The sequence below is a fragment of the Nipponia nippon genome, unplaced genomic scaffold (assembly GCF_047370975.1).
Source record: "Nipponia nippon isolate SJK-2023a ecotype South Korea unplaced genomic scaffold, ASM4737097v1 scaffold_2, whole genome shotgun sequence".
Lineage (NCBI taxonomy): Eukaryota > Metazoa > Chordata > Aves > Pelecaniformes > Threskiornithidae > Nipponia > Nipponia nippon.
This window is the reverse complement of record NW_028262336.1, coordinates 190,801-215,289: the sequence shown is the minus strand read 5'-3', so window position 1 is coordinate 215,289 and position 24,489 is coordinate 190,801. Positions and strand designations below refer to the sequence as shown.

The window sequence follows — 24,489 nt, the reverse complement described above, 5'->3', positions numbered from 1 at the left end:
CCGGCATTGATTCAAAATTCTTTTCTATCAGTGCATATGTTTTTATTAAAAGGGAAGCAGATTCGCTGCTAGGTTTGTGTACTCACTTATTTTAGAGCACCCCAATGGTGTAGGTCTTGAGTCTTGATGGAGGTGGTCATGCACATGACAAACCTAAAAGGTATCTATCTCCTTAGAATGGACTGCTTTTTTTCTTCTGGGTTTGCCTGGCACCCTGAGACTAATCAAAAACAGTGAGAACTAGATAAACTGTATTCATTCTCTGCTGGCCACAGGTTCTGCTGGACCTAGGCTTTAAAGAAAATCCCTTGCTTTCTAATCCTTTTGATTCCACCCACAAATCTTTAGACAGACCTTCGCTGAAGCATGTTCTGGCTTAGTATGCAGACAATATGTGGCCACAGATCAGAAAGTAATGCACATTGACCCTATTCCCCTCTGACAGATACCGCCTGCAGAACCTGACATCAAATAGCAGCTAAGCATTCACCTGAACCATGCACCTGTCTGGGTTCTGCAGGAGGAATTCAGGCATGCCTTTAGGATTAAGAAAAAAGCTAGGATTGTTCAGGCACTGCACAAGCCTCCTGGAGAAAAGATGAGGGCCTGACAGGTTCTTCCTCTCCATGAACGGAATGTAGCTATTTCTTCGAGTTCTGTGAAATTAGAGCAAACCAGAGGCAGCAGGAAGAACCTGTCCCATAGCCCCCAAATCCTACAGGAGACCTAAGGTCAGTTCCAATATTCTGTTCCCTAAAAGCTGACAGGAGCTTGATCCACTGCAGAGAGGATGCTCCATCCTGCACTACCTTGTAGAAAGCCCAACTCTAATATTGGTCCAAGTATCTCATACCCAGGATGCATGGAGGCAAATGGAAACAATGGGGCTGCCAACACAATCTAAAAATTGTCAATTCTTAATCAAGAATTTTGAACTTGCAGCAGATTTGAAATGATATCTATGCCTGTGCAACAAGTACTTTTATGTATTTTAAATTGTTCTACTAATAGAAGCTGAAATCGTAACAATGTCAGATTTCTACTCTTCCTATTCTTCTTAACTGTCCCAAGAACTTTGCCAAATCATCTTGTTTCCTCCCACTGGAACAATGCTTCTTCCTCCTTGGTTGTCAACTGACTCCTCTAGGCCTGTTTCACAGTTGAAATCATTATATGGGTTTAGTTTACCTCTGCTACACTTGATTCAACAGATTTTCCTCGTATTTCTCATACTTCTTCCTCACACAAAATAAATGCACCTCCAAAATTCTTCAGGGCAGAGAAAATGCTGTACCTTTGCAGGCGCAGTCTTTCCTCCTCTTGCACATTTTGCACTATGACTCATAACAGCTTAATATTATCTCTCAGTGAGAAGAATTAAAAAGATAAATGAGCACAACATCTGGGAGCATCACTAAACTACTATTCCAATTAATTTGTGCTGCACACTGATTCATCACATTTAGGCAGAGTACAAAAAGTGGAATTAATACTACTTCTCATTCATGATAAATAGGGAACCATGATAGTGCTATACATCAAGCAAGAGGCCTTCCCCCTTCCTCTCCCCCCAGTTCTCTCATACTATCATTGCTCCTTCACCACTGAGATGCCCTTGCAGCTACGGTCACCCATCTCACTATGCTACATCTCAAAATACTGTTGTGAAAAGCTGTCACTCAATGCCTGTGCGACACTTTGAGCATGACATAACACTGTTCACCTTCTTTCTAGACAATAATTGCAAGAACTGCTATTCATAGAAATCATTCTACACCCCAAACAGGAAGTGAATGGGGGAGAGCAACACATAATTTGTCACTCAAGCTTTTAATATTATAAAGTTAATATGTTTTTCTTCAAAAAATTTATCACTAGGGCACATACAGTAGCACAGAGAAATGTTTAATTAAATAGATAAATCATTTCAGTAGTTGCTGTATATCCTTTTACCCTCTGTTACTATTTGAGATTACTTTGAATGACTCCAAAATACTTTAAAAATACCTGAGAGGACAGTGGAATTTGTAATAAAGCCTTGTGGATTTTTTATGGTCCGTTCAGATTACTAATTTAATTTTGAAAGGGTCTAGGTGCTAACGTATAACTAAGCTTAAAGGAATTCTTCCTCAACAATGTAGATCATCAAAGATTTCCTCTAGCTGGCTTGATCATTTGTTTCTTACAGATTATCTAAATAGGGTTGTGTCTGTGTCTTTTGGGATTCTTTAAGTTAACAACGAAAATCCAAAGGTTGATTTTGAATGCTGTCCAAAGAAAGGGATTTATTTCCTTGTTTACCATGGAAACACCAGGAGTCTTGAAGCTCATCTTCCACACTCTGATTATACCTTTCCTAGTGGGATCCAAGTTAAGAACTTCCATAGCCCTTAAAGGGAAGAGACGCTTTCATGAATTTTTATTAAGCCCTTGAGGCTTGGATAGAGTGCCCAAGTTAGAAGCACAATCACTCAACCTCTACAGTCAGTGGACTGAGCTGAATCATCTTCAGTAGGTACCTAAGATCTTCACTAATCAAAAAAGAGCGCTATGGACAGCTAACAGCCCCTTCCATATGACTCCTTAGCTGTAGCCTAAAGGTACCTGGGGAGATTCTGAGCCTCTTTGCTGTCTTCCAACCCATACAGGTGGCCACGTTAGCATTTCTTTAGACAACCACAGTGCTTTCCTTTAAATCTCTCGTTTCTGCCATGACACATATACTTGGCCAGAGAAGCCTCACAGCTTTGCTTGTGACCCAAGTTTATCTTCCTAACCAAAATTCATTCACCGCTGCCCTGTGTTTCCGCAGACTCTCTCAATGCCTCCCCATTACGTTTCTGCTATACCGAAGAAGATGGACACTGATCTCTTGAAACTATTGCAATTTTTTTTTTTTAATTAAAGATACAGATTCTTTCTGCTGCTTATTAGGTACTTGATTCACATGCATATTAAGTATGACAAAGCTCCTGAATAAAATCTCTTCCCACCTCACAAGATTTGACTGAATTGACGATTTTTATAGTGATGTGTGCACACTTCAAAGAAACATTGGTAATTATACTTGAGTTTCTAACATTAACACCTGGAAGCCAAATCCCAGCTCTAGAATATTAATAACATTATAGAATGAAAAACGTGAAGAAATGCATTGTTGTGTATATGTTATCCATCACTCGCCTGATAGAAACTCACCTAAAAAATAATAGGAATTGGAGTGATACAGAAATTACTCCCTTTGAATTTTCGTACAGTAAATAAAGGAGACTGCAAAAAGAAGAGGGAGAAAAAGAATCAGCAGCTGCCCATCACATTTATCTTCTTCGATGGAAAGAAAAGATAACAGCTCTATCTTCTGGGTATGGTTTCACTGTGCTCTTATCAATTTTACTCTAATTTCTCAGGAAACTTCTCTCAGTACAACTGTACACAGATCCTTGCAATGCACTTTTATCTATGTGGAAATAAACACGGTGTTTTCAACTTCAAGCATGATTTACCTTTAGCAAGTATACTTTTATCTGTACAAAAGGAAGACATAAGGCTTCAGAGAGGAAAAAACCAGGCAATTTAGAAGCTCTATGGCACCGCAGCAAACCTTTCTCAAGCACTGTGTAAAAGGTTGTATTTCCAAAATTATAAGCACAGAATTTTATGTTCAGGGGATTTGACTTAAGAATCATGATTAACGTCTAGATGAAAAAAAATCTGTGGTAGTAAAAATTTTTTTAAAATTGACATTTCCTTCTCTGGTACAACTGGCAATAGCTAAGTTTAAGCAAATGCTTCCAATTTTACAGTGATTTTATGATAGAACAAGTTTGAAAACAACAAGGAAAAAGATGCTTATTAATTTGGCATTAAAAAAGGGAAGGCAAATAAAACTTTTTCACAAACAGTATTTAAACAAAGGATATGTGATGTAAAGAGTATGTCCCTAAAATCACGTTCTCATCTACTCAGCAATGCTGATCTTCCTTCTTTTTCGTCTGAAATTAAAGCTTTATTATATACCAAGTTCTGATTGCTGATGGATGGAAAATGATTAACAGGCCAAGCACAGTGTTAGCAATGGCCAGACAAGCAACGCCACAAATCAGACAAATAACCTTGATATTTGCTGACCACGTGTGTGAGAGCATCTGCAAATCGGCATAGACAGACCAAGCACAGAGCTGCAAAAGGGCCTTAAAGGCACTTTGAGGACACTGGAAAAGAAATCAAGGGCCTGAAGCATTGGGTGGGGGTAAAAACGAGAGTGGCTTACAAACATAAGATATGGATAAGCCTAAGAAAAGGGATATTTTATACTAACGCCGTTTCCTATTTTAAATTAAGAATGTAGCCTTACATGGCATGTCTAGAAATAGCTGAACCAAGATCTATGCACAAACACTCAAAACATACAATGGAGGGAAAAAAACCACAGTGAGAATACTTTTCTTAAACTGCTGTTTGTGGACAAAAGTTTGCAAAGCCCTTTAGTAAGGACTAAGATTTTCTTCAGCTGCAGTAAAGATCTTTATTTTTTGTAAAACTATAATTACTGTCTTCATCTCTAATTTTGCTTTTGACTTTCTAAGGGCTTTACAGTAAGGAATACTTAGCATAAGCAGAAAATGCTTGCTATTCATATTCACAGTGTCCAAACTTATCCTGTCCATTAGGAGACAGTGGCAGCAATGGTTAAAAGATAATGTTCCTCTTCTATGGGAATTCCTTGCGTTACGAAATTGCCTTTCATTCCATGAGAGAAACCGACATTTCAAAAGAGACTACAGAAAGAACTAATAATATTAAAACACCTTCATTTAAGTGCTGCTCTTTTTATTAACCTCCTTTCTGGCTTCAAGGAGGCAACTTGGGTTTTCAGAGAATGTGCTTCATGATTTAAGGGTTAATTATAGCTACTTTTTTCCATTTTAATCAGTTTCACAGCCTTGGGCTGTCACAGAGCTTGGTTCTCAAATTGCTGGCTGCATGCATTTGCAGATAGAGGCTACTTTTATTTTTAAAACTATTTAATTATTAGCATTATTTATCATCACTGTTTTTATTCCTGTTAAGAGAAGCAAGGAAAGAATGCTTCTTTGTAAAACAACAAGGCAGAAAAGCACTGAAGCATAATCACGTCACCGACTTGTTAATTGCCCTGATCTTGCTGTCCAAACCTCCTCCCCCGGCCCCACTCCATGCAGTTGACTACCATCCATGAGCTTCCATCCAGTTATATCCCCACACCTATTGCAAATATCAGTTTTTGAGTTCATAAGGTTGCCCTAACAGAGGCCTGTAACATAACATATTCCCTGAATGGAAGTGGGAATAAGAAATTATCTTCAGTCAAGCTGATTCCCTTAAATTTTGCTGACTGCACCAACAGGCTATACAATACACAAGCTCTAGCTCCAGCATGTAAATTAGAGCGTTTGATGTGGAAATACATGCACAAAACTAGGAAGCTATGAGGGAGAGAGAAAACGGCTCAGAGAAGAGTTCTACCACACAGTTTTCATCCTTACATGACCACTGTTTGCCCAGATGGGAATTCTGTCCGTTGCACCATTAGTTTGAGCTTCATGTTCCTATCAGGCTCTAAACCACTACAAAACAATCCTGCACTGCACTGATCACACTCCACAGAACTGCACACCGACACGGACTATAGTCTGCCTACAACCATTTTTGCAGGAGGTGTTACTGCACTGTGCAGTAACAAGCAACTCGGGAGCTACCTTGGCAGCAATCTCTCCAGGCACAGTAAGAACACAGAGACAGGAACTATGAGACCTAGAACTTATTCTGGGAAAGCTTTAAGAAAATAGATGATTTCTCCAGTTTTGCTCTCTTCAGTTCCAGTCTCCAAATCCATATTCTTCATTCAGACTCAGTCTCCTTCCCTCATAATACCTTGGTCTCGTTAAAATGACTGAACAGAGCAACAAGAACAGAGAACATAAGGGTCCTATTCAACTTCAGAAACACCTGACTTCATCTTTAACACTAATTTTCTTTTACCTTTTGTCAATGGTATATGGATATTTTTTAGAGGACAACATTAATGATTCATGCTGGTTCAAGGCTTAGACCAGGCTCTCACTTTGATTTTGAGAATCAGGTTGCCCAAAATTGACTTTTGCCTAGGAGAGGGTTGAGAGAGCAATGAGGCAGAACCGGCAGCTTGAAGAAGAAGAGTGAGATCAAGGCTGCAAAGAGGAGAGATAACCTGAAAGGGAATGACTGGGTGGAATGATTAGCTGAGTTCAGCGAAGCATCGTAGGGAGCCCATGTGTAGTGAAAGCAGGGTAGAGAGCCCCACCAAAAATTTGAACTTGCCACTGGCAGAGCCTGCAGAGCAGCCAGTTCCATTCTCAGGTCCTTCCCTCCTCCTCCATCCTGCATTTCCAGTTTGTTGTTTCCACCCTCAGGAAATAGGAACATTATGAGCCACTAATACTGCAGCAGAACAGAAAACGTTTTAAGAGGAAAAGGGAAGGCCAAGCAGGTTACAGTAGAAAGATATTTCAGGCTCATAGCATCTCTTTCTAATGCATATTTGTACTTTTTTTTGTGCCAGAGATGAAAGCAATAACATATAAATCTCAGAGCTCATCCTGCCTCCTCTGTGTCTCACAGGCTTACTTATATTTCAGTGTCGATGCTGGGGCTCACTGCTCTTGTTGCAGCCACGTCCAACTTCAAAACCAAAGGATTACACCTAACATGGAGCAAGTACACCACACCACTTCCTTGCCTTGGATACCAACCAGTCTTCGTTGTAATACAGCAGATCCAAGATGCATTTTCTGCAACCTCCCCCAGTTGCTGGTGAGACTGTAATAATAGAAACTAAAAGAGGGGGATGGGCACATCTTTATTTAGACAACATCTGGCCTACAGTCCCCAGTCAACTGCAGGACCTTTGTCTGCATATTCCTTTAAGCTTTCCTGGTTATATTTTTAAATGACATAAGCGACAGGGCTTCCATGTCTTTCTACAATCTACTTAGACCCTTGCTGGAAGAAAACATGCCTTAATACTGAACCTGAAACCATCTACTTTGGGCTATTTGAGCCAGCCCCATCGCCTAGGATCCTGTCAATGGCCTCCCAGCTACTACAGATACTCCAGAGCAATGCTTTCACAGTCATCATTAAGCTAGTTCTTTTTAATAGCATGTCAAGAATTCCCCATAGTCTCCTAATCACATCTGTTGCTCTTCACTGAGCTCCCAGTTCATCAGTGCCATGGCAGAGAAGTTCACACAGTCAAATACAAAAAGCCCACGTGCATTTGCATTAGTGCCGTGAAGTCAGAGATTGTCCAATTTCAACACCACAGGTGTTGAAAAGCACAAGAGAAAATCTAGTAGAAAGCACTGGGCTGATCTGCTATGATCTGGGGAAGAAAAATCAAAGCCTTTTTCAAAAGAATCACCTAAAAAATAATTTTAAAATAACTTTCTGAGTAGGTGTTATTTTACCAAAGAGAGTAAAACTTGCTTTAGCTTAATTCTTTTAAAGAATTGAACATTTTTATTTTTACTCTGTTTCCAAAGACTTGATTTGTTTTCTTTTCACCCTGTCACCGCACACACTCTTTTGGGCGTAATTCATTAGACAGAATCAAAAGAATCTATTTAGGAAACAATTTCTTAAGCCAGTCTCTTCAGGTAACAGGGATCTAGTCACTAATTTGATTTCCTTAGTTGCAGGAACCTGCAGCTCTCTGAGACCATCCAGAGCCACTTCTAATTCAAGACGGGTAAAATTATCCATGAGAAACAGGCAATTGTCATCACGATTCTTCCAGTCAGCGTTAGGAGGCCTTTTGACTGAAACAAGGAGCACGTCATGCATCGTTCCCATTACGTTATTTCAACAAATATCTTTCTGGTGGTCAGCCTGGGGCCCTGAGCAAAAAGGTGCTACAGTAAGGCTCCGAAAGAAAACTAATTACTCTTCAGCATCTGACCCCACATACGTGTCCCAGCAGAACACAACACCAAGACACAGGCAAACTACAGAACATTTCCTCTGTCAAGCCTCTATCTATCTGCTAGACTTTAACGAACTGCTGATTTATACTCAGGTCAGCACAATTTGTTCTCAGATCATGTTGTACTGCACCTTTACCGATTTCTAACATGCTTAGATACTGGAGGAGGAGAAGGCCACCAAGATCCTCTCTGCACTAGTAATTAAATGAACATTCGTCAATAGAACTATTCTGTTCCTGATATCGTAATGATGGCAGTGATAACTGCTGATATGGTGGCCCCTTTGTGAACAACACGCGCTCCAAATGGGATTAGCAAACTCACTGAAAAGTGAAAATGCCAGTACATATTTGCATTCCCATTGCTGCTGGCACCAGCTCAAAGCCACTGACATTAGCAAGGGAAAGGACCATCTGAGAGACAACTGCAGGCAAGCATCCCAATCCAGCTGTGTTTCCAGCAGCTTCTTCCTGGCTCAAAACCAAGAAGGAATAATTTCAAATATCTTCCTGGTGCAGAAAGCATTTCAGAGTCTGCTTACTGGAATCAAATTGATCCTAGCTGTGAGTGAAACTTCACATTTGGAAATTCAAACAGTTTTATAAACAGCTCAATTTGAATTTCCAAATTGAAATTATTCAAAACCTGCCCAGAAATCTCTGCAACAATATCCCTCTTGTGACATCCCACCCTCTCCTTAAAGAATAGTTAGGAAGATAAGGGAGTTGTGCCAAGGAACCCTGCTTCCATTTGTAGACATCCTCCGGATCTGAGAGAACCTGTGGTAAGCCTGATGCTAAAGGCCTCCACACAGGCGTCTGTATCCTACACACTGCCTCTGAAGTGGTCAGCTGGGCCAAACAGATTCATATCATGTGAGTGTTTTACAGTAAGTGGGAGAGAGATCAGGTCATTTAGGGAGCTTTGAAAGCTTTACAGTAACTTGGAGGAACATCAGTATGCTAAAGCAGAAGTAAGTTACAGTCAGTAGTCCTCAGTCTCTAGCTTCTAGGGTTTAATTACATGATTTAGACACATTGGATATTTCCCAGAGACACGGTACAGAGAAAAAAACTGCACTTGGAAACTGCAGAATCAGCAGAGGAATCATTTACTTGGCAAGCTTGGGGAGAAAAAAAAAATGAAAAAGCCTGTCTGAAAATGAAGTCATGTATGTTTCAATATACAGGTCTGGGCTGGCAAGAACTTCCATCTTAAGGTGAACCAAGACCTGAAGGATCCAGCCTTCATATGTAAGGCTACAGTTTTCAGACGGGATAGGCTGTGTTCTTATAGTATCCAGCCTCTTCTGTGCTCCCAGGATAGCACTTTTTTTCTCCTCTTTAACCGTTGTTGTGTGCATACATGGGCATGTGCATGTATGCATGCATATGGGAGGGGGTGTGTGCATGTGAAACATTTGAACAAAAATTTTCCTGACAGGCAAGCCTTGAGTAGCGGAATGCACAGGGGCCTCTGGAGGCATGGAAAATTGAAACCAGTGACTAGAAGAGCTTGACTTCCAAAGCTGCTTCTTTTCTCAGAAGCGGTCTCAAGAACAATCTTCAAGTAGCATCTCCATGACAGGAGCACCATCCTGCTCCATGGTGACTTTTTAAAAGGCAAGACAGAGTCTCCTGTATAAAACATTGTGCTAGTACCTCCACAAAGTACACACTGTTTAATTTATTTTTTTAAACACCAGATGTATTAATAGTACAATTAAAATAAAATACTGTTCCTGGTGGCAGAGGAATATTTTTTGAAAGCACAACACATGCTTCTGAGAAGAAAGTTCTTCTCTTTGTTAAGTTTAAAACTCCTTGTATAAATCAAATGCGAGAAGAGTGACAACATGAAATCACATTTTCTTACTCTGCAGATTTGCCGCTCACATGTCAGAGTACCGTGGCTGACATGAGTAATTAAGGAGTCTTCATCCTTTTTGGGGTCTGTTTATGTAGCACAGTTGGCACTACTCGAGGCAGAGAGCTACTTTGCTGCTGTACAACATCTACAGAATTATTAAAAAAATTATTAAAAATTATTAAAAGTTACACTTGTGTACACCCCCTGAAGTCCATGACACTGCACGGTTGCCAAAGAGAGCAAATATGGAGAGAAGAGCAATGTCCAGCCCAAGACTTAATAGGCAGAAGCTAATTATAAGGTTGCAAAGAGTTGGAAAACTGCTGAATTTGTTGAGTCAGTAGCTGGAAAAAGTACATTAACTGTATTGCTGTTAGATGATACAAAACTTGCTAACAAAATACAAATTCTCCTTTTTTAAACAGTAAAATATAATAGTAATACGGTATTAAAGCAGGTTTAAGAAAAAACGTAAGAGAAAATAATGACAAAATTATTTGAGGCTCATCAGTTTCCTCCTAATGCTTTAATCAACTTTTCTCTTCATAGAAATGAGTCTTTCAGCTTTTTGAAAAAAATCATTATATGTTTGTGACTGAGAACAGCTGATCTGGAATATTCTTAGCAAACACTTCTTCACAATAGCACCCTTTTTGGGTGATATTGCCATCCTTTTTTGGTGGCTAAACCACTTTATAAAGATCTAGCTTGACCACACATACCAGTTTCTACGTTTTCCATCTTCTATTGTTTGCGTGTGCAGTAAACATATGCAATACGGCCACAGAAATGAGAAATAAAAATAAACTGTGCAGCCTTAAATGTGCTCTAAAAGTACTTTGCACTCATCTGTAGGGACTTCAGGAGAACTTTCCGCACAGGGGCTGCTGAGGGATAATGCATGGATAACAAGGAAAAGCAGGTTTAAGGGGGGGGCAGACCTATAGAAGGAAGCATTCCTGAAGCCAGAGGAAAAGCATGCATAAATCTCATACCAGTGCACGTATCCAGGGAAGGAGAGTTGACCACAAAGCAACTCTGTCTTAATGGAGGCACACAAGGTAAGGGGTGAGAAGCTATAGGGATCTCTTACATGATTCTCTGCATATCGCAAATGCAGTATCAAAGGGAAGAAGGGGAAGACATCTGCACCTAGGCACAAAGAAGAATGTACACAGTGAATTTGTATAGGCATAAAGAAGACAATTCTCAACGGATTCAGGGATCAGCTCTCTTGTCAGACACATCTGCTGACAGCCTATGGGAGCATGCTGGACAATAAGCAGCTGTCTCCTTGGAGCCACCAGCTGCCTTTCCCCCAAAAAGCATTTACACTGTGTCATTGGTCAGCCTGCAAGTCAAATACAGAAGGTGAAGTGAGTAGCAGCCCTGGGCAAAAGAAAAAGAGAGGAGACATCTCTCCCCCAACCCCCTCTAAAAACAGCCTCTATAACCCAAGCTGTTCTTGCCACAGATAACAGCTTGGAAGAGCTGAGAACCTCAGAACAAAGCAGGAAAACATGCCTTTCTGCAGGGTGTTGGTGATTAAATGAGAGAGGATACAATCCTGCTTCATACAAGCTCCAATGCCCCAAAGTAATGATATTTCCAAGTACCAAAACACATGGCCAGACAAACAATTCTGTGCACCTCCGTGGAAGCACAAGAAAGTCAAATAGGAGAAAACTCAGAAGACAAGAAAAAACGTTTACTGGCTAGAGGGGCACACATACATGTCAAGGAATTAAAAACTGCACGTGTCATTTGGCTAAGAGGACGTACATGCAAAAGGCAGTAAAGAAAACGATGCAATTACGTGCAGTTATCTGAGGCTTGCCAAAACACTAGCAAAATAAACTGAAGTGGTGCAAGTTGTCGAATTTAGGGAATGAACTTCTAAAGAAAAATAGATATTTTTTTTTTTCAGCACAGAGATTGGGTAACATCAAAGAAAAAGGATGATTAGATTGTGGATTATCTCTTCCTTTCCTGCTCCCAAAGAAACCTCAGCATTGGCATTATTTCAAACTGGGAATGAAGAAAGACCTAAAAATAGTCACTAAATCTTGTATTAGTGGTTTGGGGCAGGTGGTTCAGCTGTGACTAAACAAGAGGTGCACCCACGTCCAGTTTCCATGTTTCTGATTAGAACCTACATAAAAAGGAAGAAGGCAGCCTCCCTTGTTCATCCCAGCTGAGGCTGCAGATCGGTCTCTGCAACAGACGTGTCTGGTGGCAGCTACTCTTCCCACTCTCTTGACTTTGTTGTTTCCATTTGCCCTCTCACTCTCCTTCCTCATCAATCTGCATGACTTGATATCACTGCTAATGAAGGATGCCCCTTGGGAGATTTGCTTCCCCGTCTTTTACTCTCTTATTTCTAGGACTTGTGGGGGAGGCAGGTGATATTCATTCTTCTTCCCAACCCCATGAGTGTGGTAACAGCAAGAGAAACTTCAGAGTAAGTGAAATCATCTCCGTGGATCCATGAAAGACAAATTTAAAATCACCCATCGCAAGAGGCCCTCCCACATTCACAGATTTATTTAGCATGAGTAGTAGTAACTTGCATCATCTTGAAAAATAGGTTAACGTGGCTTTCCTCTGCCCCAAGTACTCATACAGCCATCTGTCCTCCACAAGAGCATTAAACAACCCTACCCACAGAGAAGGCCCCAAAGCCTTCCTTGTATCTTCCCTCGAGCATCAGGAACCTATACCAGCATACATCTACCCCTGCCTTCTTGCTTCAGAGACTTCAAGGGCAGCATTTAACTACGGCTCTTCAAGGAGCTAGAGAGACAAAACCAACACACACAGGAGCAGACCAAACACACCATGCATGTGTGGAAGATATCTGGTTTTGACAGTAATTTCTGTGAGCAGAGAAACCGTGACCCGCTTTCATACAGCTTTTCTCCCCTTGGCCACACACGGCATCTGACAGGAGAGGTGCGCCTGGGGAGGCTCCTTCTAGGCACTCCGAGTCCAAGTAACGCAGCCTTTAAACAGCAGACACCAGGAAAGGAGAAAAAAACCCACAACTTTAGGAGTTTTAACCCCCCTCAGAAGCAGTACTCGCTTGTTCTGTGCTCCCCCCGCCCCCCGACGGCAGAGACCCGAGGATGTCCTCGACCATGGCTCTCCCTCAGGTCTCTCCGGCTCACAGCGCCCTTCCCCGCCGGCCCGCTCCCGCGCCACAATACCTTTTGCAGGTCTCCAGCAACACCCCCTTCACTTCCCAGCATCACTCGAGCAGTTTTCGCAGCAGCCCTTCCCGCTAGCGCCGTGCCGACCGGCCTCCCGGCGTCAGAAAAGTTGGACAAAGACCATGTTCACCGTGGAAGTTACACCATCTCGATGGGCCAGCGCCAGGTCCCTCTCGCTCTGCACCCGCTCCGCTTTGTCCCCCGGCCCCGGGCACAGCCCTTGGCGCTCGACAGATGCCTTCCACACGCCGGACGCCTGCGAGCAGTCCCGATCCTGGCGCTCCTCTCCTGGCCCTTCTCTGGGAACGCTTTTTTTCTCTCCTCTCCCCGCCCGGGATCCCTCTCCTACAGGAGTCTCTCTTCCTCCCGCTTCCTAGGAGCTGCCTTGTCCCTTTCTCCGGGCTCCTCTCTCGCTCGCTTTCTCTCTCCCCTCCCTCTCCTCCTCGCCGTGCCCCCCCTCCTCCCCCCCCCCCCCCCCCCCCGCCCCGACCTGCTTTCCTTTGCAGAGGCCCAGCCTAGCGCAGCAGCACGCCACGGCAAATGGGGCTGGGGGCGCTGCCGGATCCCAGGCTTCGAGGCGGCGGCAGCCGCTCCTGTCGCTTCCGCGGCGGCCACCATCCTGCCTCCCCCCCCCCCCCGCCGGCCCCCTCCTCCCCGGCCGCCGCGGACTCCCCTCTGCCGGCCGCCGCAGCCCGGGCTCCCAGGGATGGGGAGCGGGGCGCGGAGCCGCCCCCCTCTCACAGCCGCTCCGCTGGGCGGGCCGCTGGGCGGCACCGGGTTCGGTCCTCGATGGCAGCCTTTGCTGCTCAGGCTCCTTCCCGCTTCCCCCCACCCAGCGGGGGATTCTCCGAGCGGGTCTTCCCTCGCCACGGCGTCAGAGCTGCGGGCCTGGCCTGCGCCTTGTCCGCCCCGCTCTCTTGCTGCAGGCGGGCTTTCTGTGGGGATGCCCGACTGTGCCTGCAGGTGTGCGTGCCCCTGCAAGGTTCCTGCCAGAAGGCACCGTGTGGCAGTACAGGAGTGACGGCATGCTGATCCTTGGTCAGCCTCTCTTGACGTTGTTGAAATCCATGTTGCTGTACGGCATCTGCTGTTGTTCTGTGGCTTAGAGTTGGCACGGATGTGCTTACTTGCACTCCGCTCCCAAATGCTCAAGATCAAATGCCACAGCGGCTGGGTGCTTCCTTGATTCTAGGTACTAACAAACCTCAACTCAACCAGCAATGGTGTGGATGAATCAACTGGGGTTCCTCAATGCTCCCAAAGGAGAGCCTCAGCTTCCAATGTAGAAACAAAGGACTGGAAGCCTCTTTCTGGGCCACTCCTGTCTCCTGCAAGAACAAGTGTCTACCTACTCAGTCTGGAAATGTCACTGGACTGAACACGGAGAAATGCTAGAGGATGAGGCATGCTGCATAACCCCCTGATTGTACCTACCGCTCAGTGAGTTACATGGACAAGTGGCACAAAATGAGGGTGCTGTGAGCTACAGTGCAAGCAGAGTGTGCCCATTAGCACCAAATGGAAAATATATCAAAACTCAGTGGCTTACAATTCACAAATGCTTCTGTGATAACACAGTGCAGAATTTGGGGCTTCTGCTGCCAAAGTAACTTCCTTCGGTTTGAAGTATGAGCTTCGCAGTACATACAATATAAAGTGACCATGATTCCCTTCAGGGTAAAACACTGGTACACATACAAAAGCAAAAATACACATTAGAGACCCCACTGCATGATAAAATGTATAAACTTCTGCTTAAAAGCAGTACTACCAGCAGATAGTGCCACATCTCAGAGTTCAAAAAGCTAGGGCTAGTTTCCATGCAGCACAGCCTTTTCTAGCAGTTCTGTATATATGCAGAATAACACAAATACCTACATCTTCCCAGACAGCATAGTTTCTTTCTTAATCCTCTCTGTGGGGGTTTCTAGACACCAGTTACAACAAGACCTCTTTCCTTCCAACTCCCCCCCTTTCCCCCCGGCCTGATTCTAAAAGAAATTGACTTTAGGAGAAATTGCAGGTACTCAGCTCCTCTTGGAATCTGGTCCTTACTCGGTTCGGTAGTAAATTTTTGCACATATGTCTTCCTTTCTTCCTCATTTTAGTACTACGAGGAGCATCTGGCCCCTAGAAAGGAGCGGAGGGACTGTACCATTGCACCGGGGTGGGGAAAGAGGTTAACTAGCTGCTTTGTTCAATAGCTGCAGAAACACTTTCTCCCCTTTACGGTAATGGAATATTCCCCCCCCCCCCCAACCCTCCTCCTCCTCCTTGTGGAATGAAAGCCAAGCATGAGCGAGCTGTTACTCTGAATGGGGAAGTTTGGGAAAAAGTTCCTGTGCGACAGGGGCGCATGCATGCACATGCAACATCCAAACCCTGTTTAAAATCTCACTTGGTGGAAGGCAAAACGACAGTCAATCCTTTACTAAGGGATTAATTTTCAGGCTGTGTTTAAATGTTCTTTCTTCAATGCTGCAGCATTTTGCAATGCATGCATTTATATCTTCAAAAATTTTTCCAGTTTCTGAAACCTTCCTCTACTGGGCAGACTGTCACATCGTACCAGAAAAACTCACCCCTCTCAAAATGTAACCGATCACAGCCCAGGCGTGACAGAAACAGAGAAACAAAAGCTCTCCATCCCAAACTACCATGGATCAGGTTCTCAGGTCAATCTTAAATGTGATAAAACCAGCATGCCTTATGCAACAGTCTGGCTGCATAATATAGATCAGTGGTCTCCAAAGTGGGGTGCACGTGCCCCAAGGGGTGTGTGAAATGACCCATTGGGGTGCAGGGAGAAAATATTAGAATTTCAGTAGTACATTTATGTAATTTGTGAATAAGTAAATATACTTACATTGGGGGTATATGCTAAAGATTTTTACCGATAGGGGTACACGATCAAAAAAGTTTGGAGACCACTGATATAGACAATCATGTGCTCCAACTTATACAGAAATTCATTTTATAGACACAGAATTCCACACGATAGCGAGCTGCAAATATCCAGGCACACAAAGAGATCTCATAATATTTAAAGCAAAAGAAGAAGGTGCAGTTATTAAAACAATGGTCAGAATAGCAAAGCATAATCCATTTCATAAATAATCTCCTCACTGTGTGGAACATGTTAGGTCTTGAAGAGAAAAGAGCTGGAATGTGCAGGGCAGACCACACAAACCAAAGAGAAGAAAACCACCCATGAGAGAATAGCTGAGGAGGATAAAAGGGAGGGGTGAGGCTAAGACAAGGGGAATAGAGTTTCAAAGGAAAAAGATAGAAAAAGGAGGGTAAGAGTAAGAGAGGTGGGAGACAGAGGTAGAGAAAGCAAGATACACACAGAGCAACTATAAAAGACAGACAAGGAAAGAAAGGGAAGCAAAGAAGAAAGGGAGGAGCTGGGGATAGCAAATAGAATAGCAGGCAGAGGAAAGAGTAAGAAGGGTACTATTTATACATGAGAGGACATGTTTGACAAGCAGCTTTGAAGCAGAACTATTTTCAGTGCATAAAATCTTCAAGATTTTTTTCAAGGGCAGATTTATCACTTCAGAAGTCTGAAACAGCACATTTTCCTTCCCAGATTTCTGAAAAATAATCATACAGAGCAGTAAATTAAAACCTTATAATACCTTTCTGGAAACCATATATTATGGCCTTGTTTTGTTTCTTGATGTGTTTGGTGAAGTACAAAGGTATTTTCTCCCTAAGAAAGCCCAGCATAGAAAGAGGAGAAGCTTACAGAAAATTAGTAAGAGATAACTGAAGAGAATTCAGGGAAGCTCAGAAGTGCAAAAGGACTGAGGGGCAGCCCAAGATGGAGCGTGAAATACCCAGCCCTGCAGCTTCACAGTCTCTACACTGGCTCTTGGTAGCTGTTACTATACAGTCATGCATTCTTTTTTTTGTTTATTTTTTAATCTTTATCACAAATAATGAGATTTTCTACAAGCAAGGAGGCTTCTTATGGGTTTCAGTTCTCCCTTGAAATAAGCAGTGTGTTTCTGCTTACAGAGCAGACTTATTCTCTGCTTTGTTCCTTCTCTGCCATCGCTCACTTCTGCTTAGAGGATTGTTTCCTGAGCTCCAATGGAAACAAATTTAAACCAGAGAGGGAAAAAACTCCATCTACATTAGCTGAATATGCACCCACCTGTATTTTTAATTACTATTGTTATTAAGTATGTGTATCCGTTGTTATGAAAATTCCCTTCCTTAACTATTATATAACCAGTCTTTATAGTATGACAGTGTATTAACTTTGTTTATATATATATATTAGTTCACATTATACGCTGTATTGTTGTGAGGTAGTGAAATTTTACTGAAGACGTTAGTATTGTTCCTGCTTAAGTAAAAGAAACTAAAGGACAGCCCAGTCCTGGAAATAAGGACTTGGCTTCTTGGAAGCTTAGAGCTGTCCATGAAGGATAAAGGATACCCCTGGATAACCAAGATAACTCCAGCATCCTAGCACACGTCTTTGAAACCTTCCCAGCATTATCTGGTGTTGCAGATAAGTAACTCTAGCAAGACTGCCTCCAGGGATGCCTAGATCAATACACAAGCAGCAAGAACGCTGCAAAAATATAGTTGCTTTGCAGAGGTTTACTATGATTAGTAATCAGTAGTGTGGGTGTTAGTGATTAGTCAAATCGTGTAGTACCTGAACATTTGAAGGGCGTAAGAACCATGTGTAAAACCACATTCGAGTTGCCCCAATTTGGCTGCGGCACCTCATACACATGAATAAATATTTACCCTTGTAATTCTATACTTTGCATCCTAACCTCTCTCCTCAGTTGGCATGGGCCAGTTGCAAATTGTCGTGACAGACTCAAAGGTGAAGAAACAGCTAGACTGGTGCCAGTTCACTGGAGCTACAATCTAAATGTCTCTGTATCTATCCATTTTCTAGCAGTCTGCCTATACGATCCAAGCATTTTGACACACTCATCACACAGACTGCGTGCTGCTATTCATAATGCTAACACCCAGAAGGAAAACCAGCCATTTATGCTGTAGACCAGGATTTGGGGAACGACTGAAAGGAGAAGTAGCTGCCTGGGAATCCATGACTGGTTTTACAATAAGCCTAGCTCCATGCTGGAACTGGGCACTTTGGGTATATTTAGTCAATTCTGTGTAGACCTGCAGTCCAGCTGGGTAAGTTCAATACTGGCTACTAGCTTTTTACCTGAATGCCCAGACCTAGTAAATTAATTTGAAGCTTACTGGGATGAGACACTACAGGGTTTCTGAAGCTGCAAAAGAGGGAAAAAATAAAATTCATGAGCCCCACAGCCATTGCTTAGGAACAGAAATGTGCAGCCATGTGAGAGAGATGTATATTGATCTTGTGCATATTGTTGCTGAAGTCCTATGAACTCTCTAGAAAGTATGAATGTATAGGTATATCTCTTATAAAGGTATATGTACCTCTTAAAGTCTTCTCTGTATTCTATCAAGCACTTGAGACTAGCCTTTTCTATCTGCTGATCCATGTTGATCCATGTCCCAAGCTTGACTTATTTCCTTTGGAGGTGTGCTGTGTTCCTGATTCTTGACCAAGCATGAGATTTCTACTTTGTGAACAACAGGAACTGCAAACTCTTGTTGGAATAGTAAGACAAAGAGACAAAGTACCACTGTACTTTTTTCTGTATTGACTGTTTGACTTGGAAGGAAGAGGGGCTCAAATAAACTGCAATTATCCCAGTGTTTTGTTGCTTCAATAAGAGTGTTTGGAAGTATTCCATACTTAGAGCAGATCTGTGCTAGATTCGGGTGACTGTTGCTCAGCTGAAGAATGACTCCAGAAAGCTGCATAAGATTGCAAAAAGCTCTGTTTTCTGTTGCATGCTTATGCTCAAGTGGAGCAAACAGACCAACAGTTATGTAGATGGAAGCGGAAGTTACATTTCCTAAGTGCCCTGGGATTTAAGCAAAATTGCCCTGCTAAAAAAGATCCCATAACATACAACTTGTTCTTGGAAGCCCAGTAGAAAAATAAGGACAGTAAGTTACTGGAGCTGAAAGGCAGAACAATGAAGGTTAAACACTCTCAAGAAGCTGAAAGGGAATGGAGCTGAGGTTCTGTAAGAGAATGTAAGGTACCAAGGGACTGTTTCTTTTTGGCTCCCAAACTGGGCAGCTTGCACCGCCCTATGTCAAAGTACAGAGTCTCTGAGCCTGCTCGAGGTTACGGTAGGGGGTTATACAAATGACTGCAGTTTCAGTTTAGCTCTTGGCTGAAAAATGAGTAGGAAAGGAGAACTACAAATTTAGTTTGGATTGGAATAAAATCGTTTCTCTTCTTTCTGAGAGAAAAAGAATGTGGGAAGTGTTAAAACATTTAATTTTGTTTAGTGTGAAACACTCCATTTAACTTATTTATTTCATGAGCTCTTCAGAGAAGGAAATGAATGGCTAGATACATAAAGCTGTCGGCAGAAGAAGCAGAACAAGAACAAGTCTATAGCCTGGTAGTTCCTGGGTCGCAGTCTGTAGCCTGGGTGCCAGTTTCTTCCCCAGGGAATGCTTAATTACTTGTAAGGCATGGAAACATCTCAACAGGACATAGGAATTTCTCTCTTCACTCATTCCATCACTCATGCCCAGACTGGCATACTCAGGTGGTGATAACATATTCGTAGAAAATAGTTTAAAATCACTGTAAATGGGAACTGCTTCTAGGGCTGTGGTCCCACAGACATTTCAACCCCACAAGAATACAAACCTCTACTGAGACAGACAACCTTACTCTCTCTTTTCTCTGCCCGGAGCTGCATGTCCTCATCACCTTCCCTGTGCTGGCAGCAAAGATTTGTGCAGTGACCTGGATCAAGGAACTGATCTGGCTGAAAACTAATTCAGCAAAAAATGTACGTAAAATTTTGGAGTACGTGTAGGAGACTTTACGGAGCTGTTTAAATGCTACAGCTGGAAGATGGATGGGAAGGTAGAGGATGCGCAGGTTGGGGAGGGACAGGCAAGGCCACCCCTTTTAGCAGCAACCTAACTGATGTGTGTTTTAAGTGGACATACGCCAGTCCCCAGAGTATGAGGCCTTTAATACTGAGTATCCCATAATAGGGATGGGTTTTCACCACCCCTTGCTCTTGCAGCCTGTGACTGAAACTGTTCTCTTCCCACCAAGCATAAAGCTGAAAAAAGAAAGAAAATCCTTCAGAAACTGTGCAGGAAACTAAAGCTAAACTTGAAAAGGCCTCCATAAGTAGTTGAAATGCCATTGTTCAGTAAATCTGCTAAACACTGGAGGTGTGGGGTGGGAAGTCACCCAGGTTTAACCACAGTGTAACATGAAAAGCATAAAACTCCTATGTAATAGGCAGCACTCCTGCAGAAGGTGGGTAAGCACCTTGAAGGTAACAGTAGCAATGAACCACTGCTTCTGTTTGTCATGTTGGGGAATGATCTATTGTAATCACCTCAGCTCTCTTGCTTATCATGGAATCGTAGAATCATAGACTATCTTGAGTTGGAAGGGACCCATAAGGATCATCGAGTCCAACTCTGTGCTCCTCGCAGGACTACCTATATGACTAAGAACGTTGTCCAGATGCTTCTTGAACTCTGATAGGCTTGGTGCCGTGACCACTTCCCTGGGGAGCCTGTTCCAGTGACTGTGCACACTCTCAGTGAAGAACCTTTTCCTAATGTCCAATCTGAGCTTTCCCTGATGCAGCTTCATTCCATTTCCTCCTGTCCTGTCGCTGGTCCCCAGAGATAGGAGATCAGCACCGCCCCCTCCGCTGCCCCCCTTGAGGAAGCTGTAGACTGTGGTGAGGTCACCCCTCAGCCTTCTCTTCTCCAAGCTGAACAAACCAAGTGACCTCTTGCTCTCGAGACCTTTCACCATCTTGGTTGCCATCCTCTGGACACACTCTAATAGTTTGATGTCCTTCTTGTATTAAGGTGCCCAAAACTGCAGACAGTACTCGAGGTGGGGTGGACTCAAGCGTAGACTGGGACAATCATCTCCCTCAACCGGCTCACTGTGCTGTGCTTGATGCACCCCAGGACACAGTTGGCCCTTTTGGCTGCCAGGGCACACTGTTGACTCATATTCAACTTGCCATCAACCCAAACCACCAGATCTCTTTCCACAGGGCTGCTCTCCCGCATCTTGTCCTCCAATTTGTATGTATGAGTCCAGGATGTGAAAGAGAGGACTAAGATCTGTGAAAAAGATAGGAAAAAGAATTGAGGAAGAACTTGGGAGAAGGGAGTGCACTTTTGAACTGGATCTGAAGAGAACAGAGAGCCAGGGGAGGTGTTTGAGAACGAGTAATAAAATTTTCCTTGAGCTGAAATCGGCATACAAGGGTTCAGAGACTAAAGATAATATGTGGACAGTCCAGCATTTCTTTAGTTCTTTCAAGAGTGCATGTAAATCTAGTTCACGGTGCGTGTAAAATCACAAAAAGCATACAATTTAGGAGTGCCTCTTTCAAAAACCACGTGTTTGGGCCCGAGGACTCCACTTTGCATTTCTGTGATTGAACAGTGCCACCCGGTGGACAGAAGTGGTATTGTTAGCTAACAGAACAGCATGCTAACAGCCAAGCCTGCCAAAGCACACCAAAACCTGCAGGTAGGGATATCAGCCTCCACTGACCTCCAGCTGATGCTTCACATGAGTACCATTTACTAGAAGGAGAGGTATAAAAGCATTGTGTATAAAAATTTTAGAAATTCCATGGGGAAAAAGAAGCTTGGAAACGTACTAACCTTCTCTGTTTAAGGGTACTTATTAGCACTGCACAGTTTAGGGTAGGTTTATTTCCTTCGATCAACTGAACTCAGTAGAGAAAGGATTTTGAAACTACCTACCTACGCTAGCATTGCAGGGATAATCATGAATTCTAAATGACTATGATTAATCATTAACTACTACCCTGCTGGGCTTCTCTGTGCTGCAGAAAGTATCTTGAAGCAATGGGTGCTCTTTGTTTAAAGTCAGCATTACCCTAGTGACACAGTGTGATGCTACACTGTGGAAAATTAAGTTAGTTTTTAAAGAAGTCTTTTTTTCTATGAGTCTATGATTCCCACTATGATGCTTGTTGAAGTTGTACTCTTTCAGCCAAGACAGTCAGGGTCCTGGGTGTACCAATAAGCCTTAATTGCCCTGAACAACCTCACCTGCATCCTCCAACAATGCAGTCTCTGTCCCTTGCCCCAGGAGCTTTATTTAAGCTCAAGCCTAGGCACACATTCCCTGTCTAAGCTATGTTGTAGGTAGTGCCTAGTCTTACCTTTGCTGTTTCTGGCTTGTTGATTTGGTTCATGGCTGGAACATGGACTTGAATTGTCACTTTGTATTTATCTTATGATCGGCTGATGGAACGTCTCATTGTCACCAGCCCTGCTTGGGTACTGTGGGACTGTGGCCTTGTCATTGAGGATGCTGCTTCTGCCTGTCTTATGGTCTTACATTTCTTCTCTTGTGGGAAGAAATAGCCTTCTTCCCTTGCTCTTATTAGTCCCTGAAAAACGCAACATTCATGTCCTTACCACTAGGTTTTTAAAGTTATTGTCATATATTTCTTAAAGCTAGCATTGGTGGTAAATTCTGATATAATAATTACATTTTTGTTGGTAAGTGCAATTCATTTCCTAAGTCATCTCTGTGGGTTTTACACACTGGAACATTATGGTTGCAACTGGTGAAACAGAAATAACCTTAGAACATTAAAACACAACAGCCAGTTTTTCTTCATAGAATCATAGAATCATAGAATCGTTAAGGTTGGAAAAGACCCTTAAGATCATCGAGTCCCACCGTTAACCCAGCACTGCCAAGTCCACCACTAAACCATGTCCTCGAGCACCATGTCTACTCGTCTTTTAAATACCTCCAGGGATGGAGACTCAACCACTTCCCTGGGCAGCCTGTTCCAATGCTTGACTACCCTTTTGGTGAAGAAGTTTTTCCTAATATCCAGTCTAAACTTCCCCTGGTGCAGCTTGAGGCCATTTCCTCTCGTCCTATCACTCATTACTAGGGAGAAGAGACCGACCCCCACCTCGCTACAACCTCCTTTCAGGTAGTTGGAGAGAGCAATAAAGTCTCCCCTCAGCCTCCTCTTCTCCAGGCTAAACACCCCCAGCTCCCTCAGCCGCTCCTCAAAAGACTTGTGCTCCAGACCCTTCACCAGCTTCATTGCCCTTCTCTGGACACGCTCCAGCACCTCCATGTCCTTCTTGTAGTGAGGGGCCCAAAACTGAACACAGGACTCGAGGTGCGGCCTCACCAGTGCCGAGTACAGGGGCACTCTCACCTCCCTGGTCCTGCTGGCCACACTATTCTTGATCCAGGCCAGGATGCCATTGGCCCTCTTGGCCACCTGAGCACACTGCTGGCTCATGTTCAGGCGGCTGTCAACCAACACCCCCAGGTCCTTTTCCGCCAAGCAGCTCTCCAGCCACTCCTCCCTGTCCTGGTTTCAGCTGGGATAGAGTTAATTTTCTTCTTGGTAGCCGGTATGGGGGTGTTTTGGGTTTAGGATGAGAACAATGTCGATGATACACTGATGCTGGTTCTTGCTAAGTAGTGCTAAGCTGTTGCTAAGTAGGTGCTAAGTGGCGCTCACACTGGTCAAGGACTTTTCAGCTTCCCCTGCTCTGCGGGTGCACAAGAAGCTGGGAGGGAGCACAGCCTGGCCCAAGGGCTATTCCATACCATATGACGTCATGCTCAGTATATAAGCTGGGGGAAGAAGGAGGAAGGGGGGGACATTGGGTATGATGGCGTTTGTCTTCCCAAGTAACCGTTATGCGTGATGGAGCCCTGCCTTCCTGGGAATGGCTGAACACCTGCCTGCCGATGGGAAGTAGCGAATGAATTCCTTGGTTTGCTTTGCTTGCGTGCACGGTTTTTCCTTTCCCTATTTAACTGTTCTAATTCATTTTACTTCAGTTATTAAACTGTTCTTATCTCAACCCACGAGTTTTCTCCCTTTTACCCTTCTGATTCTCTCCCCCATCCCGCCAAGGGGGGAGTGAGCAAGCGGCTGTGTGGTGCTTAGTTGCTACCTGGGGTTAAACCACGACACTCCCCAAGCCTGTAGCGTTGCCTGGGGTTGTTGTGACCGAAGGGCAGGACCTGGCACTGAGCCTTGTTGAACCTCATACAGTTGGCCCTGGCCCAACGACCCAGCCTGGCCAGGGCCCTCTGCAGGGCCTTCCTGCCCTCCACCAGATCGACACTTCCACCCAGCTTGGTGTCGTCTGCAAACTAATGAACTAAATTCAGTGAATGAAGTTTCTGTAGAGAAATGTCACCCTGATAATTTCATTTGGGCTGTCCATGGTGACTTGAGACTAAGTCAGGGTGGTCTTGCATAGGTGTCACCACAGCAACAAAACCCCCT

General features: G+C 43.6%; 1 protein-coding gene across 3 annotated transcripts in view; it reads right to left on the bottom strand.

Annotated features, from left to right (window-relative positions):
- LOC104018647 (ephrin type-B receptor 5) overlaps nt 1-15,159 on the bottom strand; it is a 79,432-nt gene extending 64,273 nt beyond the window's left edge. For 2 of the 3 annotated variants that reach the window (XM_087756984.1, XM_009471805.2), the window contains exon 1: nt 13,079-13,504. The gene's annotated coding sequence lies outside the window, so the exon portion shown is untranslated. Of the gene's footprint in view, nt 1-13,078; nt 13,505-15,136 lie in introns of those variants that run through there. The other variant, XM_087756983.1, reaches the window with a different exon arrangement.
- Between the last annotated feature and the right edge of the window lie 9,330 nt (nt 15,160-24,489).